This window comes from Manis javanica, chromosome X, assembly GCF_040802235.1.
Source record: "Manis javanica isolate MJ-LG chromosome X, MJ_LKY, whole genome shotgun sequence".
In the NCBI taxonomy this organism is placed as follows: Eukaryota; Metazoa; Chordata; class Mammalia; order Pholidota; family Manidae; genus Manis; species Manis javanica.
The window spans coordinates 16271367-16285147 of record NC_133174.1 but is presented as its reverse complement, the minus strand read 5'-3'; the positions used below and the strand labels follow the sequence as shown (position 1 = coordinate 16285147).

The following is a 13781-nucleotide window of genomic DNA, read 5'->3' as shown; positions in this document are numbered from 1 at the left end:
GTTTCATTTATTTCTTCTCTGATCTGAATTATGGCCCTCCTCTTTCTGACTTTGGGCCTCATTTGTTCTTCTTTTTCTAGTTTCATTAATTGTGAGTTTATACTCTTCATTGTGGATTGTTCTTCTTTCTTGTGATAAGCCTGTCTTGCTATATACTTTTCTCTTAGAACTGCGTTTGCTTCATCCTACAGAAGTTAGGGTGTTGAGATGTTGTTTTCATTTTTCTCCAAATATTGCTTGGTCTCTGTTTTTATTTGGTCATTAATCCATTGATAATTTAGGAGCATGTTGTTAAGCCTCCATGTGTTTGTGGGCTTTTTTGTTTTCTTTGCACAGTTAATTTCTAGTTTCATACCTTTGTCATCTGAGAAGTTGGTTGGTACAATTTCAATCCTTCTCAATTTGCTGAGGCTCTTTTTGTGGCCTAGTATGTGATTTATCCTGGAAAATGTTCCATGTGCACTTGAGAAGAACTTGTATTCTGCTGCTTTGGGGTGGAGTGTTCTGTAGATATCTGTTAGGTCCATCTGTTCTAATGTGTTGTTCAGTACCTCTGTCTCCTTACTTATTTTCTGTCTGGTTTATCTGTCCTTTGGAGTGAGTGGTGTGTTGAAGTATCATAAAATGAATGCATTGCATTCTATTTCCCCCTTTAATTCTGTTAATATTTGGCTCACATATTTGAGCACTCTTATATTGGATGCATAGATATTTATAATGATTATATCTGCTTGGTGGACTGACCCCTTTATCATTATGTACTGTCCTACTTTGTTATTACTTTCTTTGTTTTGAAATCTACTTTGTCTGAAATAAGTACTGCTACTCCTGCTTTTCTCCCCCTATTACTTGCATGATGTATCTTTTTCCATCCCTCTTTCCTGCTTCTCGGCCATAATGTTTGCCTCCACTGCCAGGTCCAGTGGGCTGTTTGTTATACTCCTGGCGCTGCTGTAGGCGGGACCACCCTCTGGCTGGCCTGGCATGATGGCAGGGGAAGCAGGTGTTCAGGACCAGTGTCCGCTAGGAGAAAGGAGTGGCAGGCTCTTGATCACAGTGGGCACCCTCAGGGCTGCATTGCCAGCCAGGGGATAGAGTGTCTGAAGCTCCTGAAAGTTCCTAACCTGCTGGGCTGAGTATGCAATGACTATTTTGTCCATCTCCCCCTTCTCCTGAGTAGTGATCCCTGTATAATCTTTGCACCTTTAGCACCCCTCTTGCTGTTTGGAAATCTTTCAAAGTGCCTGCCTTTCTTTTGTCCTGGAGGGGCCAGTTGTGTCTATCTGTTCTCCACAAGTGGCTGGAATCTCAGTCTCTCCAAATATTCTGCCTGTCTTTGCTTTCCAACCCCACTTCAGAGCACCATGGAATGTGGGTTTGTGCTCCCAGAGCAGATCTCCAGGGCTGGGTATTTAGCTGTCCTGGGCTTCTACTCTCTCCCTGATCTGTTTCTCTTCCTCCCACTTGTGAGCTGGGGTGGGTGGAGGATTTGGGTCCCTCTGGGTAGTGGCTTTTCTATTTTACCCTTTTCTATGAGGTCTTCTCTTTTCCCCAGATATAGACAGTCTTTTCTGCAGTCTTCAGATCACTCTATCAGGATTAGTTATATTTGCTGTATTTTCTCTTTTTATTTAATTTTAAAATTTTAAATTTTTTTGTATCATTAATATACACTTACAATGAACAACATTGTGGTTACTAGATTCTCCCCATTATCAAGTCCCCACCACATACCCCATTACAGTCACTGTCCATCAGCAAGTAAGATGCTATAGAATCACAGCTTGTCTCCTCTGTGCTATACTTATTTTCTGTATTTTCATGTTATATGTGTTTTGGGGAGGAGGTTTCTGCTTCACCTTTCATGCTGTCATCTTTTTCCTTTCTCTATTGCAGTATCTTTTATTCTTTATTGGTGTAGTTTGTATTAATATCATGACTTCTTAAATATACATTTCCCCTGGAATTTTTACCCTGACTCTCTGGTTTTCTATTCTCATTATTATACTCCAGAGATTTAACTACTCTCACTTTAGAACACATTATATCTGATTAAGCAAGTCCTACTTGTAAAATGTTTCTTGCTTCTTTTTGCTTCTTTATTGGTCTAAGTGAACATCTTGCAAAGTTTTAAGTAAGAAACCCCTAGCTTCTTGATGTTATGTTTAATTTAGAAAATACTTTGGAGAGGGTTGGCATCTGTAAATTGTTTAGTTTGTCTAACCAACAATATAGCATGTCTCTTTTGAATTTGTTTAAGTGTTCCTTATGGTCTTCAGTCAAGTTTTATAGTTTTATACTTATGGGTCCTGCACATTTATCTCGTGTACTCTTAGGTACTTCATATTTTATTGTTAAATCTGAAGGTGTATTTTCCATTACACGTTCTAACTAAATTTTGCTAGTCATGTTTGCAGTTTGTTTGTATATTATTATGTAACTCACTCCCTTGTCAATATTTTAATAATCCAAGTATTTCTCAGTCAACTTTTGTTGCAGTTGTTATAGGACTAATGTTATCATTTATAATCAATGACAATGTTGTCTATTCTTTTTCTGCATTTATAACCTACTTATTTCTCTGTTCTTATAACTTGAATAATGTTAAATAAAGGTAATGATAATCATCATCATATTACTCTTATTCCTGACTCTAGCAGGAAAGCACATATTGTTTTACCATGTAACGTAAGAAATGGATGCAAAATATATATATGACGTGTAACATATAATAAATATATATATATAATAAACATAATAAATATAAATATGTATAAATGAGAAATACATGTACCATCATGTTTATAACCTGCCCATCTATTTCTAGTTTAATCAGTTTGGACTTTTAAAATTTTCAGAATGTGAATGAACTTTCATTTCATCAATTGCCTTTTAAACCTTCTATTGAATAATCATACATTTTCTATGACATAATGATGAGACCCATAGCCTTTCTAATACTGAACACATTATATTATTACAGGAGAGCATATGACATGTAATGGTGTTTTTTTAACATGTTGATAGATTCAATTTGCAAATACCTTTTTTGGAATTCTTCAACTATGTTAATTAGGGCTATTAATTATTTTGTCATATTTGTTAGGTTTTTAATTTAAGCTAATTTTTATGCCTAAAAGCTTTGGTGAAACTTTCCCCTAACTTCCCTTTAGCCATTGGTCATCTTGTAAATGTAAGAGTCCTTTCACTACCTTGCTGGCTTTCCTCCAAATGCATTTTAAATCATCTGGTCCTTATACTCCAGGGGCAATGCTTGGATGAAAGCAGGGATGATAGGGCAATCTGATGTAGAATGGAGCTATCTGACCTAGAATTGGGCCATGGCTTCCTGGCTTCTAGGGTATATATGTCTACTAATAAGTTCTAAGATGATACTGACTTTTTATGATAGTCACATAATAGTGTTGGCTTTTGTTAGTCTTTAATCATCTAAAGTCCTGAGCCTGGCTTACAAACTTCTTAGACAGTGAAAATCTGTTCAGATGGCTTACTGAATCTACTGACAGTCCCTCACACCACTTCCTCTTAAACTTCCATCTCATTAGATTCAGACCATTATTTTAGCCTTTTTTTTTGAATCCTGACTCTGTGATCTAGTGACATTACTGTCCTTATTCTCATGCCATTCACAAGTGGAGAATTTACTTGCTTCCCTTTCCTCTTTACCACTGATGAAACTATAGTTTTGGATAGGCATGAGAACAGAAACTCTAGCTAGGCACTAAAATCTCCATCCAGACAGGTATACATAATCATTAATCATTTAGTAAGATCATTCAGTTATGTATTTCAGTTTATTCTTTCATTAAATAATAATAGAACACTCTCAGTTAGGCACTGTGGTAGATACTAGGGATACAACAACTAATAAAACTTGTTTTCCCTGCTCAAGGACTCAGAAAAAAACAGACAAGAAATAAGATTAATTCAGTATGATATATGTTGTGATAGAGAAATATAATAAAATGTCCAAAAAAGATTTTAGGCAGAAGGGAATGATTTTCTAAATCTCATTGGTCCAAGTGTATTTGCTCTGCTGTGGGTGGTTTGATATGCTACTGAGGTCCTAGCTTAGAGTCAAAAGACCAATACTCTCAGCTGCTGGGAGTGCTGCCTGTACGAAATACACAGCTGTCATCCCCCTACAAGGATGACTGCTGAAGAAAGCCACCTTGGCCCATATCCAGTGACTGACTGAGGAGGAAATATAAGGGGTCCGTCCCCTTCCCCAACTGGTAACAATTCCAAAGAGTCATTCTAGCTTCAAAATTCCCAGTAAGGTCAGCTGAGGCTTCCCTTGAGGCTGCCTGGCAGTCCAATTTCTTTCTCTCTCTCTCTTTGAGCTCACTGATGCTTTCTTCCCTTCTCTATCTTTCATAGATATTGATCCCCCACTAAAGAGTGCATACTGCATACTGTATAATTCCATTCATATGAAGTTCAAAAGCAAGCAACACTAACTTATGGTAGCAGAAGTCAAATAGTAGTTATATTTTGGGGGTTGTACTTGGGAGGGAACAATGACACGGACTCCTGGGTTTCTCTGTCTTTCTGTGGATGTATGTTTTGTGACTTTGCTTTTCCTTGTGAAAAATTCATATATGTGTTCACCTGTAGAAAAGTTTATTTTTTAAAAAGTGAAGTTTGCCTCTTCAATAAGCCTTTTAAAGGTAGAACTAGTCATATTCATCAATGTCATATTCCCTAGGATTTTGATCAGAAGTTATTAGAGGAGAATGTTATATCTCCACTGTTCTGATTTTCATTATGAAGATATTCATCAAACTTACCCCCTGTCCCACCCACCAACCCAAAGAGGTGCCGGGAGTTCTCTGATTACACAGCTTGGGGCAGAAACAGTGCAGGAGCAACTCAGTCACTTCTCTTCTAAGCTAATGGATATTCTGGCTGCACAAGCATATCAGTTCTTATCTTTGCTACATGTTTGACAGGCTTAGCATCCCCCATCATAGGTATTGCAGTGGTCCACACTGCCTGCTTGGGTGGCTAAATAATTCTAATATTGGCATTCTATCTAATTACTGTACATCTAAGCAAGTGTCTTAGTTTAGTTTCTCATCCTAAGCAGTCTTAGACAGAGACAGGGCTGCAGGTAGTTCATTTCAGAGTTGCCTCCAGGAAGCAGAAGTGAAGGAATGGGTAGACTGGGATAGTGGGGGAAGAAAAATCAATGAAGAATGTGTTACTGATCTGGGCCACTCAGGCTCAATCAGCTTGGGGCCCTCTGAGAACCTGTGTAGAGTGTATTTAGAATTGTCCCTCAAAGATGCAGCATTTATGTACCATCTCCTATCTTAGTTGGTTCAGGGTTTACCCCTAGGAACTCCCACACCTCCTGGCTGCTCTACTGGGATTGCTGAGTAAGCTCCTAAGGCTTTGTAGAAAATGTGAGTGGTTGACGGAGGATGTTGTTAAGACACAGAAAATACTTAAAACAGATGCAACTAAAGTTGGAGATGAGGGAGTTGGCCAGGGGCACCAAAAGCCACTGCCCAAACCACCTTCCCCAATAAATTTGATTTTTTAGTCTCCATATTCCTCACTCCTCCTTGTCTATTTTTGAATTGATTTAAGATTACAAGTCAGTGAATAGTGTTGTTATTATTTGGTTTGAATTTCTGAAAATTCTAATTTAGCAACCCAGAATTTTTTTATTGATGTATCATTGATGTACAATCTTACATTGGTTTCAAATATACAACACAGTGTTCCAACAGTTACCCATATTAAATCCTCACCCCACTAGTGCGGTTACTATCTGTCAACATAGAAAGATGTTACAGAATCATTGAATATATTTTCCATGCTCTACTACCATCCCTGTGACCAACTTATATATATGATTGAGAATTTTTGTGACCCTTTATCCCCCTCACCCTCCCCTCTCACCTACCCCAACCCCTCCCAGATAGTAACCACTAGTCACTTCTCAGTGTCTATGAGTCTATTGCTGTTTGAGCAACCCAATATTTATTTCTAATTGTTATAGACCTTGTAACTAAATCAATTTTTAAAATATTTCACATCCCAAATAATACAAAAATAAATATTATACTATGCTAATTATTCCAGCATTATTTGCAGTTGCAAAATATTGTAAGCAACTAAATTCCCACCTATAGGACATGGCTGAATAAACTATGTATTCTACATCTACATAATGGAGTACCCTGAAGCTATAAAAAAGAATGAGGACTCTCTCCATAAATTGTATGGCATGGTTTTCAGGATCTGTTGCTAAGTAAAAATATAACGTACAAAAGAACATATACAAAATGACACTTTTGTATAAGGTAGAGGGTGGGATACGAATATATCTGCTTATTTTTGCAAGAAGAATCACAGGGATGGTGAATAGGAACTAATGAAATTAGTTACTTTTGAGGGTGGGTGATAAAGTGGAGTGAATGGGAGAAGGAGTGATACCCCTTTGAGCATATTTTTGCATAGTTTTTACTTTTGGAAATTTAATGGATTATATGTAGGAAAATAAAATCAAATCTGTAAGAATGGGTTAAAGAAAACATTCAGACAGAAAAAAACGTAACTTTTTCAAGTGATGGACATGATTTACAGAGGACAAGGAAACTAATCAAAATAGTTTGGAACACACTACTTTGACTTTATGTTTTCAATCTGAATACACACACACACACACACAAACCTGGAAACAAATCGTGAACTCTTCAATGTAAGTTTGTTTTCCATAGTGACAAGGGGATAGCAATTCTGAAACTATTCTACGTGTATTTTAGAAATGGAAAAATAAAATACTGCTGCTTTAGGATGCCAGAATTCTCTCATTTTATGATGAAAGAAATGTAACACAAGTTGGGAGAAGGCAAGACAAAAAAATCCGTGACATTGAATTTGAGTTAGTAATATCAATGTAATAATTAGTGCCCAGATCTTGGTTTCTGAATACCATTCCACTTTAAAAAGGAAATGGCTGGTTCTAGGACTGGTGCAAGGAAAATGTAAGATGTATCTGGTCTATCTCTTTGTTCCATCCATTAAGGAAGCACTTAGAATGATACTTCAAAAAGACATAGAAGCCAGCCTGAAGGGGCTCATGCTAGCCAAATTTGGGGAAATTGAGCAACAAAATGAATAATGACAGAAATTAATTATAATCCATCATATAAAATGAGAGCTCATGGATCCATAGAGATACTAGCATATAAAAAAAATAAATACATGGGGAGGAGGGAAAGCTCTCTCTTGCAGGAGAATGTCAACTAATAAATATAGAGGAAATGACAGAGTTAGACAATGGTCATTTTGCAACCTTATTGTAATCATTTATTCAGATAAGAATTATCAATGGATTTTAATGCTATTTGCTGAAAATTTGATGGCTAACAGGATATCAACACAGTCATTTAAAAAATGTCTCCCCACTGATTTCTTATTAATTACAAAATAAATTTATAGTGGGGAACTTGGTAGATGATTCCCTTTTCCAAGTGATCAAAGTTAGCATCACCAGTAATGAGACAGATACCATGCAGCTCCTGATGAGAGGCATTAGGAACAGGACAATAAAAATGTAGTGTTGCTGCCAAAAATGTGAAACCTGAATCTAAACATGAGAAAGCATCAGATAAACATAAACTGAAGGTCATTTTACCAAATAACTAGGCTATATTCTAGGGAACTCTTTCATATAAAAAGAGGCTAAAGAGACATGATACCTACATGCTGTGGTGATCCTGGACAATGTCCTGGGCCAAGGGGAGAAAACAGTGTAGGACATATACACAATACAGCAGATGATAATATTGTATTAGTATTAAGGTCCCGAATTTGATGCTAGTATTGTTAAGGAATGTGGTTTTTCTTAAGGCTATGTGGGGAAGTCTTAAGGGGTTAAAGGTCATTTGCTGGCAACTGATTGAATTCAATAACTCAGCAAAACTAATGCTAATATATTTATTATACTATAATATATAACATATATGTAACTATATTATTTATAATATAAACTACAGTATTTGTTAGTATACAGCAAAGGAGAAGCAGATGTGGCAAAGTGTTAATGATGAATGAATCTAGGTAAAGGGTATTTAGGAATTCATTATATTACTTCTATAACATTTATGTAAGTTTGAAGTTTTTTTCAAAATAAAACCTTAAAATTAAAATGCTTTAGGAATGTGTAATTTAATATTTAAAATTTTTCATAAGTTTTCTCAGTGCTTTTTGAAATTCAACAGAACACTGTGCCTGGGACTTAATATATTCCATAATAATTGGCATATACTCCGTATCTCTAAAGAACTAGAAAAATAATTTGTGACTAATATACTCTAATTGGCTAAATTTTGTGACTCATCTGTCCATTGTTGGAATGTGCACCCAAGTAAGGATTATTCCTCAAGCCTATATGCATAACTTGGGCCAAACTAAAAAAGGAAAAAAATATATATTTCTCCCTAAATTGGGGCACTTTCATCAGTGATTCTATTTTTATTACATTTTTTCAGTTAAAGATGAATAATTAGAGGAGCTGTTAGTTGGCATTGGTCATAATTATCTTAAAATTAATTTACAGAGTAAATTCCAGATTCAAAAGATAACATACTTCTCAAAAATTAATTTGATCCCCATTAACCAAAATGCTTTAAAGACCTGGATGAATTAAATATGATTTTCTTTCCATCTACAGAAGCCTTTACAAAATGCTCTGAAGTGTACTTATGACAAGATAACATTTTTCTTTTTTGGTCCTATTGATCAAAATGTTAATATATACTTAGATAACTCATGACTAATGGAACAAACTGAACTTGCTGGGGGAAAAATATAGCTTCACAGAATTGGACAGCCAAATAACAAGAATAGATACGCCTTTGTAAAGTACCTTGGATGGCTTCTACAAATATGCTTTCTGGGCTCATGATTCCAGGAATATGGAGTAGATCTATTTTTCCTGTTTCTTCCATTAAATTCAACTAAAAACCCTGGATTTTATATATAAACAAACATAAGATTCTAAAAGAATGAAAGAAAGCAGATCTGCTAGGGATCTTAGGACCTGGGGAATGATGTAGTGACAAGTTCCTTGGGTTTCTTTTTTTTTTTTTTTTGACGCATGTATCCCAGAGTTGGAGCTGAAGAATCTGGCAACCCAGAAACATTAATGAGTACAGGTAAAAGAAAATTACAGGATGCAAAGAAAACACGAACAAAAATAGAAACAGACTCATAAATACAGAGAACAAACTGGTGGTTACCAGAGGGGATGGGTAGGGGGTGGGTAGAATACATCAAGGGGATAAAGAGGTTCAAACTTCAAATTATAAAATATATAAGTCACAAGGATGAAAAGTACAGCAAAGGGAATATTCTAATAATTTTGTTTGGTGACAGAGGGGGTAAGTATACTTACTGTGGTGAGCATTTTGTAGTGTATGTAATTGTCAAATCACTGTGTCATATACCTGAGACTGATACTGTATGTCAACTATACTTCAATAAAAAAAATCACAAGATGGATTATACCTGTAGCCTCACCCATAATTAATTTGGATGCTTTAGATGATGAGAATTTGAAGTTTTAAGCTGACAAGACTTAGATAAGAATTTGGACTTGAGTTGATACTATAATGGGTTGAGACTTTTCAGGACTTGGGATAGGGTGAATGTATTTTATGTGTGGGGTGGGCAAGTGTCTTTGGTAGCCAGAGGATGGACAATGGTTGTCTTCCAAAGAGGTCTAGGTTTCTAATGACCATAACCTGTTAATATCTTACCTTACATGGCGAAAGGGACTTAGCAGAGGTGGTTAAATTTAGAACTTTTAAATGAGGAAAGATTATTCTGATTTTCTGGGTGAGCCCAATGTAATTGCAATAGGTCCATGTACTGAATGGCATAATATGATCAGAGTGATGTGGTTCATGACTGAGGACCACAAACCAAGGAATCTGGGAAGCTGGAAAAGGCAAGGAAATGGATTGTCCTCTAGAGCCTCCAGGAGGAGCTCAGTCCCACTGATACCTTGATGGTAGACCAGTAATCCCATTTTGGAGTTATAACATACAAAACTGTAAGAAAATGAATCTGTGAGTTTTTTTAAGCCACTAAGTTTGTGGGTATTTATTACAGTAACAATAGAAAATTAATACATATTTGAAGCAAAAAGCAATAGAACTGAAAGAAGAAATAGCCAAAACACAATTATAGTTGGAGACTTCAGCACCCCCCTCTGTCTACAATTGATAGAGTGACTAAACAGAAAATCAGCAAGGATATAGAAGAGCTGAATAATACCAGAAACAAATAGGATCTACCTGACATTTATAAAACACTGACTACAACAACAGCAAAATATACCTTCTTCTCAAGGGCTCCCATCGAACATGTATCTCTATAAATTATATCGTGGGCCATAAAAGAAACATCAACACATTTAAAAGAATTGAAACTCTGTGGTTCTCTGACCACAGTGGAATCAAATTAGAAATCAATAGTAGAAAGATAACAGGAAAGTCTCCAAATACGCAGAAACTAAACAACATACTTCTAAATTATCCATAGGTCAATGTATCAAGGGCACTAAAAAAAATCATTAATTGAATACAAGTGAAAATACAGCACATTAAGATCTGTGGGACATAGCTAAAGCAATGCTGATAGGGAATCTCATAGCACTAAATGAATATATCAGAAAAGAAGAAAAATCCCAAGTCAGTAATCTAAGCTGCCACTTCAGGAATCTAGGAAAAGAATATACCCGCCAAAATCAGAAAGAAGGAATTAAGAGAAGAAAACAAGGACATTGAGAACAGAAAAACAGTAGAGAAAATCATTGAAACAAGCACCAAGTTTTTGAAAAGATCAAAAAACTGACAAAACTTATAACAAGACTAACAAAGAAAAGAATAGAGATAACATAAATTATCAGTATCAGGAATGTCAGGGCTTATCGCTACAGATTCTATAGACAGAAAAAGGATAATAAAGGACTACTACATATAAGTATACACACAGAAATTTCACAAATTAGATGAAATAGACCCCTTCATTAAAACATGCAAACTACCATAATTCACTTAATATGAAATATATATTTTGAATAGTTCTATGACTAATAAGAAGCCAAATTAGTAATCAAATAACGCTAGGACAAGATGACTTCAATGAAGAATTCAACCCAACATTTAAAGAGCAATAGAAATTCTGTACCAACTCTTTCAGCAAACAAACAGAAGAGGAGGGAACACTTCAATTCATTTTATGAAGCTAGTATTACCCTAGCACAAAAACAAGAAAAAGACTGCACAAAAAAAGGAAAAGTGCAGATCAGTATACTTCATGAATATAGACACAAAAATCCTTAACAAAAATATTAGCAAATAGCAAACGAAATACAAATTGTAAAACAAGAATTTTACCCTATAACCAAGTTGGGTTCATTACAGGAATACAAGGCTGGTTTACTGAGCAAAAATTAATATAATTCAGGATAAAGAAGAATACAAAAAAAATTACCTGATTATATAAGTGAGTACAGAAAAAGCATTTGACGAAAGTCAAAACCTATTTATGATAAAAGCTCTCAGCAAACTAGAAATAGAGGAGAACTTCCTCAACCTGATAGAAAGTATCTACTGAAAGCTTTACTGCTAATATACTAAATGGCAAAATACTGAATGCTTTCTCCTTAAGATTGGAAAAAGACAAGGATGTCCATTCTTGCCACTCTTATTCAACAGAGTGATGGAAGTTCTAACCAGTGCAAATGGGAAAAAATGGAAATAAAAGACATAGAGATATAAAATGAAGAAATACAACTATTTATATTTGCACATAACATGATTGTCTACATAGAAAGTCACTAATAAGCTTCCTAGAACTAATGAGTTCAACAAGGTGACAGGATAAAGATGAACATACAAAAATCAAATCACTGTTTATATACCAGCAATGAACACTTGAATATTGAAATTAAAAATACAATCCCATTTACAATTGCTCAAAAAAAGAAAAAGGTGAAAATTTAAGAAATATGCACAGGACTTGTATGCTTACACCTTCACATTGTTTATGAAAGAAATCAAAGATCTGAATAAAAGGGGATACATGCCATGTTCATAGACTGGAAGACTCAGAACGGCAAGGATGTCAATTCTCCCCAAATTGATACACAGGTTTAAAGCAATGCCTATCAAATTCCAGGAATATTTGTTTTGTAGATATAGAGAAGATTATTTTAAAATGTATATGGAAAAGGGAGGGTAGTAGAATAACTAAGACCATTTTGAAAAAAAAACTTGTGGGAGAAATCAGTCTACTCTGTTTCAGAACATTGTATAACTACAATCATCAAGACTGTGTGGTATAGAGCACATAGATCGATGGAACATAATAGAGAATCCAGAAATCGATCAACACAAATATACCAAACTAATTTTTGACAAGGGTAAGAAGGCAATTCAGTGGAGGAAAGGCAGCTTTTTCAACAAATGACACTGGATTGACTGGGCGTCCATAAGGAAGAAGGAGAGGCAGGAGGAGGAATTCTGTCTGTCTTATATTTCATACAAAACTTAACTAAAACTGGATCATTAACTTAAATATAAAACATAAAACTATAAAACTCCTAGAAAAAATATTATAGAAAACCTTCAAGATCTAACAGTTGGCAAAGCATGTTTAGACGTGATACCAAAAGCATGGTACCAAAAAAGGAAAGTTTGACAAATTATAGTTTATCAAAACTAAAAACTCTTACCTCGTGAAAAACCCCTTTGCTATGATTAAAAGATAAGCTACAGAGTGGGAAAAAACATTTGCAAATCACTTAACTGACAAAGGTCTAGTACCCAGAATATATACAGAACTCACAACACCAAACGGAAGCAAATAATCCATTTAGAACTTGAGCAAAAGACATGATGAGACATTTCAGTGAAGAAGGTAATACAGGTGGCAAATAAGCACAGGAAAAGATGTTTGATGTCGTTAGCGGTTAGGGAAATGTAAATTAAAACCACAATAATATATCCCTGCACACCTATCAGAAGGGCTAAAATAAGGAAAAAAATAGTCACTGCACCAAATGCTGGAAAAGATAGGGGGAAATTCATACTTTGATGATAGGACTATGAAATGCTATAACCACTCTTGAAAAGTTTAAAATTTTCTCAACTTTCAGTTGAGCTCCTAACTTTGACATTGCTGTGGATATGCATGGAGTTGTGGAAAATGATACAGGCAGACCCCATGTAAACTTTAGCCTGTTTAAGTATATTTTTGATTTTCAGATTGGTTCCATAAAATATTTATTAGTCAAATAAAATATACAGGGCAAAATGTACCATTAGATGGACATTTCTTCTGTTCTTTGGTAGAAAAAAATAAAATACCTAAATATATAAAATATCAACATAAATAGAATGTTTATTCTACTATTATCGGGTAGAGAGTTTTAAAGATATCAATTAATTCAACTTGGTTGATAATTTCAAGGTTCTTTTGTTAGGTACATACAAATTTGAAATTGATAATTCCTGGTAGTTTGATTCTCTTAGTAGATATTCCCCCTCCTATGCCTAATAATATGCATTGTGCTGGTCCTAGGAATGTGAAGTGGGTTTGATATTTGGAAATAAATCAATAGAAGTACCATATTGCCAAATAAAGGTGAAAACCCATATAATCATCAGATAAAAGGTGCAGGAAAAACATTTGGTAAAACTCAACAGTCATTCATGATTTTAAAAAAGTAGCCC

General features: G+C 35.1%; 1 long non-coding RNA gene across 1 annotated transcript in view; it reads left to right on the top strand.

The window, feature by feature from the left end:
• The window catches only part of LOC140847386 (uncharacterized), a 609000-nt gene that overhangs the window by 491310 nt on the left and 103909 nt on the right, over nt 1–13781 (top strand). The window lies entirely within an intron of this gene.